Below are 6,757 nucleotides of genomic sequence, written 5' to 3'. Positions count from 1 at the left end.
CCCTTTCCTGTTTCCTTTTTACTCCTTTTTCCCCTTTTCCCCCTTTTTCCCTTTCCCTCCTCCCTGTCTCACCTCACCTCATCTCACATCTAGCTAGGCTGGGAATGTCTCATACCAAGAAAATACCGGGGATGCAATATTAAATTATAACCTGTGTTAGTCAAAAAAGAAACTGTTTTGATGAGACTGGTTTTGTCATAGGGTTCTGGTTAGGTATTTTAGAAGTTTAGAAAGCCCTAATGATTATTGCAGCTGTTAACCACTCAGCAAGTTGTGCTAAGCCTGTCAGGTAGAGACGTTATCATTCCACTTTGCATTTGGGACATGGAGATTTGAAAAGATTTGGAAATGTATTCAGACTGGCCAAGTAGAGGTGCTTAAGTTAGACACTGGGGCTCCTCTGAAGTCCAAGTTCAAGCCAGCTCTGTGGCTCAAAGTGTGTATTTTCTGTGTATGCAAGACCCTGGCTTCCTGAGTTACCAATAAAGTCAAGCAGTCAGAATCAAGTTAACCACCTGAACTGTGCCCAGTGTACTTACATGAGGACAGTAAGGCATCTGCAGCAAATGCAGCATTACATCCAGCCCGTTGGTCCTGCCAGCTTCTATTCTTCAGTGGAATCAAGGTGAAATAATGGTTAGGATCTCTGCCATGGTTAATTCATTCCTTTTAGGTTTCAGGTATTAACTGATCACTTATTTCTCTCACGGATTCTTGAAACATTAAATGATATAGAAAGCAATGTTTCTTTTAAGAATTGATCTGGCAAGAATCCAGCATTCCAGGGAGAAAGTGTGTGCAAGTGATTTAAAACTGAACTTCCCTGGAATCCACAGAAATTATTAATGCCTAAGTCTCAAGGCCATCTATAACATCAATATAGAGATAGGTCTGTTAAGATTGTTACCTTGCTTCTCTCTCTAGGGTAGTTAGATGATTTCCATACTAAAGTTACCCATGATGACTCCTCATCAATAAAATTCAGGATTTCCTTCTAATAAAGCTTTTTCTAAGTACTTCACCATATCAACACCTTGATGCAGTGGGCCAGAGCTGTAATTTTCTGTAGTCAGAATGGAAAACGCGTACAGGCATGTGCAGGTGTCTAGATGAAGAAAAAGCAAGGTGGCGCAAGAAGACAGCTTTTACAAAGACAACAGAAGGATGTTCCTTGTCCTGAATCGTGTTCTTGTGGCCAGTGGTAAATTTTTTGGTAGGATTCAATACTGGAATTACAGTTCCTAAACTGCTAAGTTACCTTCGGACTCATAACTTCTGCAGAGCTTTCATCAGTTAAGGGGAGTTCAACAGAACATTCAAGACTTAGGTTGAAGACTTTTTCAGTTGCCTTTCTGCATCCATCGATTTACACCAGATCTTGTGGAGAGAACATTCAGTGGAATTTGTCAAGAAAAGCCATCTTGGATCCCTCATCCAGTCATGACGGCAATAAAGGCCTCCACATTTCTGTTGCAGGTTACATTGTAAAACTGCAATATGAAGGTGGAAGAGTTATATCTGAGTGAAAGCACAGATTGACTAGGTTGGCTTAAGGGAATTTACCTCCCTACTCCATTAGCTCCACTCACTGCAGTGTAGTTTGTCAAGGATTTATGAACATACAGAAGCCTCATCAGAAAAGACTTATGATCCCTGTGCCACATCCATGCTCCACTGAGCCAACGTGTGCATGTGCAGTGTGTCTGATGTATTCAGAATGCACCTGATTTATTGTATGTTCTTTCATATTTTTCTCTAGGATTTCTCCATCATTCAGATCAAGTCTCCATTTGCCCTTTCCGATATGCACTTGTGTATTTTGGAACTAGCGAACATTGACACCGTAAATAGGAAAGGCTGGTTGAAATTCTGTTCCAGGTATCACCTGGAAATTAAGATAACATGACCAAAGTTGTTCCTCTGGACAAAAATGGTAATATTATACGTGGGAAAAATATAATTTCTTCCTTTTTTTTCTTTTTTCTTTCTCTATTGATTATGTTTAAACAGGAAAGAAATGGCACTTTAACAGCAACTGTGTATTGATATTTGCATCAAAGAGAGCAGACACAAAGAAACCATGAAGTTCAGGCTGTAGGATTATAAAATGTGAGGCCATATAATACAATGGAAAAATATAGAGAAAATTGCACTTTATAAGCAATATCTGTAGAAATACGAACACATAACAAACACATACTCTAGTAACATCAACACAGAAAGGAAGGATGCATCAAATTTAAAATATTTTCACTCATCTTCAGTTCCCAGTTGTTAAGGCTAGAAAAGCACTTATGTGATCCCTTCAGGAAGAAGAACAGAGTTGTAACCTGTGCATATCACCAGGTACAGCTTTTGTACAGTGATACCTGTCAGCTATCACTTCAGTTAAGGTGGGTTATGCACCAGGTTTACCACAGAGTTGTGTCACTGTTGTCAGCTAGACCCACAGGAACATGCAGATGGATCTGGATGCCAGTGCTTTACATACCTGGGCACTACAGAAAGAAATTTAGGAAAAATTGTGATATGGGAGAAAGAGTAATATAGGATCATAGAATCATGGAATCATGGAATAACTTGGTTTGGAGGGACCTTCAAAGACCTTCCAGTCCAAACCCCCCACAATGAGCAGGAACATCTTCCACTAGACCAGGCTGGGCAGAGCCCAGTCCAACATTTTCATGAAAGTTTGCAGGCATGGGGCAATCTCAGCTTTCTCTTGGGCAACTATAGTAGCCTGTTAACCCCCTGATTCTGTGATATTCCCCCTGTTCCTTGCACTAGCCCTGGCCACTTCCTCAGTTTCTCCCTATTTGCTCCTGTACCCCAACCCCGCACCGGGACTGCCCTTGAGTCCCTGACAAAACCACCCCACACTGAGATCTTGTTGTCTCTCTCTCTGCTGCTAAGGGCACCGGGACAAGATGTGAGTAAGGCCATCTTACCACCCTCATGAGAGACCCTTGTCTACCTTCTTTGCCATCCACTGCATTGTAACACTGCCAGCTGCCAGAGCCAGATCACAGGGCTGTCCAAAATGGACTCTGGGATGCGATTAATTGCATGGCCCTAGGAAACCCTCGCTGAGCAGGCAGCAGCAGCCTGCTAGGCAGAGTTTAGTGGTTACAACAGGAAACTCTTGTGTGCAGAGTGGGAGTGGTCAGTAAGGGCCTTTGCAAACCTCTGACAAAGCAGTTGGGTTGCCACTGCATGTAGGAGACATGTACTAACTTCCCATCAGCTTTTAAGAAGAGACAAGCACGTATGTTTCATTTGTGTCTTTAAAAATCACTTAATGTCCCTTTTAAAAACTCAGGCTTAAAATTTAGATGTTTGGATATATCAGGTGCTTGCACCACCAGAGAGACCTTTCTGTAGATATTCTGAAAATACCCCTTTATACCACCTCAATCTCAGTTTAGCAGGGGTTGTCACTGGTAAGGATGATGATAGCTAATGATGATGATGATGATGATAATGATGATGATAAATATAAAAGAACTGTGGCTTTCTCTAGTGGCTAGTCTAGAACACACCTGCACACCGTATCTAGTAAAAAGACAAAACAATGAGAGGGTAATAGGGGAGCAAGGACGTTTTGATATGGAGGTTAAATTCTGCATTGCTGTTTGTGTAATTGTTAATAATGCTGTTATTTGTGTGATTTAACTATGAAAGACACACAAAGCAGAAATACGAGAGACCCCTACCAGTTTTGTCATCACTTAAAAGCCAGCACAGCTTAGCAAGTAGGAAGCTCAGGCTCTGTTTGTGTGAGGGGAATGTGGTTTCTCCTCAGGAGGAATAGGAAGACAGGTCAGGAGTCAAATGGTGCATGACCCTTGATTCCACTTGACATAAAAGAGGAGAGTTGAACTCCCCTGCAGCTCACTGTACCCTCTACTATAGCTGTTCCTTTTTTTGAGTAGTGCTCCTGGAGGGATTCTAGCAGAGATGGAGAAAATTTGAATTTTGTCTGATCTTCCCAGTACACCCAGTAGTTTAAAATCTAATTATGAATTAGACTGACCCAGAGCAATGTTTTCAGAAGCATCTAGTCAGCTTAAGAGAGAAAAAAAATCTCAAATTAAAATGCAATGTAAGTATCTGGGAGCCTAAGTTCCTTAGGATTTCACTTTTAAAAAATCGGGCTTATTTTAACTTTCTCTATCTCACTGTATCTAATTTCAGCTTGAAGTTATCTCAGTCCCACTACTTGCATTTACTATTAAAAACCATATTTTGAAGAGGACCAAAAGACTAATTTTTTTTTGTGCTTCTTTTTCTCCTGTTCTTATTCAATATTTTATAATTTTTAAACATTTTTCTTAAAAAAAACCCCAAAACCAAAAAACTATACAGTTCTTTTCCACTACATCAATGATGTTTTTTAGCTCTTCACCTATAATTCAATTTAGGCTTAAGCTCTTTTGTGTGTTTTTTTTTTTTTTTTTCTTTCAGTTAATGCTCATCTTGATAAACTCCTAAGGGCCAACTCCTCAGAGAGCTTTGTTAAATCTAATTTTATTAAAATTTAGGATATGAAAACCTTGTTTGGAAAATAATCTATATTAAATATTTCTACTTTTTTCTTTTGAGACCTCATTTACAATCATTCTATTTTTTCCCACGTTTACTTTTCAAACTATAATGTGAACCAAATTTTGCAGGGCAACAAAATCTAGCTGTGTTGCAGAACTAGACTTCACTTATTATGAATTTTGCTGCAACTTAGTAGGAATTGTGATGGATGTTTTGTCATGTCACTGTGTGATACTGTGAAATGCAATAAGTTTAGTGGTCACAGTAACAAAAATAAGTTTGTCAGAAGAGGATATCCTCATTCACACAGAAAAAAAACCTTGAGCTGTTGATCCAAAAGGTAGATTTTTCTTTTGAACCAAGACTGAATTATCATTAGCACAATCATGAAGGAGAAAAGATGTATCAGAGATAAACCTGGGGTTTTTTAAATTTTAAGAGATCTTCCAGTACCTGTTTTACACTGGTCAGGAGAATTCTTATACTTGAAATCTAAGGATCATTGGATTCCTGAAGATGAGACAATAATGTGTAATAACAATTCTTGTTCTCCAGGGTTGGAAAAGAGATAAAGGATGCTGTAGAAGTAATTAAACACAACACACTCATAATCCAGAATCAATAACATATGATTTATTTTCCTATCATACATCATAAATTAATAATAGGTAACATGAGTGGCTGGATCAATCTACACTCGTTTTAATTTTTTAAAACTTTGGTATCTAATCAAAAATAGTTCTCTAGTCTCCCCCATTAGGCACTGGAAAAATACTCAGCTCCAAAGAAGACACCCGTTTTCGCACTTATTTTAGCTTCGAACCTGGTTTGAAACATGGTTTTAACCTGTTCTTTGAGCAGGGTGTAGACCAAGTGATCTCCAGAGGTCTCATTCAGCCTCAGCTGGTCTGTGCTTCTTGGGCAATTGAAGCGTGATGCTAAACACAAATGCTTCTGGAGAACTTCTGAATCTTGGTGCTTGTGTGAACTGTGGGCCAAAGCTTCTCTTACAGCCTCTTACAGTCTGGCTAACGCAGTTAATGGAAACTGGAGAGGCACTTGCCGGGCCACAGGTAGGTGTCAGGCTGGAGATAATTTGTGCAAGATTTCTTGCACAAATGGAAGTTCTTGAAGTTATCTGTTCCGGTCTGTGTGACTCTGCTTCTGAGCTAGATTCCACAATTAATTTTTTAAAGGGGATTGTAGTTTCCATTTTGTCTCATGTTAAGCACCCAAAATATAAAGTCATCAGAATGAAATGGAAACTTTTGAAAACCTCTCAATTTCTCCTCAAAATTCAAGAGGAGGAAATTTTGGCTTCTTTAAGAACTCATCATACACAATAATAATGAGTTTGTTTTTTTCGTTTTTTAAATTTTTTTATACATTTAAGCATTAAGGAACAATTATCATCTTATACATGATATTCTGTTTATATTCTTTTAATGCAAGTGATTCTTTTGAGTGATTTAAAATTTCTGAATACAAGAGTTTTAGTTGAGTGATTAAGAAAGATCAGAGATGACCAAACTAACTTCTCTTCTCAGCATTTCCACAAGATGCAGAAAAAAATTGCTAGGGAAATATTAACATGGCCACTCTGGTTATTCAAAGGTAGGTGAAAATGTAACGCTCCAAGTTGCCATTCATTTCCAGAGTATCCATACTCTGACAAGTCTCCTTTCTATTAAATTAATTTTCCTTGGCCACTGAGATTAGGAATATGATTCCCTAGAGTAGTGGTTAGAACTCTTACCTGAGTAAGGTCAGTTTTTCAACATTTCTTCATAGGTGTTTAATATATTTTATCCAATTACTGTTTAATTTAAAGTCAATGGGATTTAGTGTTGTAAGTGATTTCATTACTCGAGAAACTGTCCTTATGAGAAAAGTCCTTTCTCATTTACTTAAAACTAATAGCACTAGTAATCAAGTGCTAAATTTAGCACTTAAGTGTTAAATCAAGGCCCAGAAAAGAAAGAAAGGAAAAGGTCTGGGCCATGATTTGAGCAACTGTCGCTTTGGTTATGAAAAGGTCTAATGATGCTTTAATGCTAAAAGGTGTAAAATAGGATCAGGCTTCAGCAAATGCAGTGAAGACATGTTTGGTGTGAAACACATACCAGTAAAATCCAGTTCAAATGTTTATATGGGACCTTACTTTCTCTCAAGTAACAAAAAATATTTCTTTTTTAAATTACAATGCAAAAAT

This window comes from Corvus brachyrhynchos, unplaced genomic scaffold, assembly GCF_000691975.1.
Source record: "Corvus brachyrhynchos isolate BGI_N302 unplaced genomic scaffold, ASM69197v1 scaffold139, whole genome shotgun sequence".
NCBI lineage: Eukaryota > Metazoa > Chordata > Aves > Passeriformes > Corvidae > Corvus > Corvus brachyrhynchos.
The sequence above is the reverse complement of the archived record's forward strand: the minus strand, read 5'-3'. Positions refer to the sequence as shown.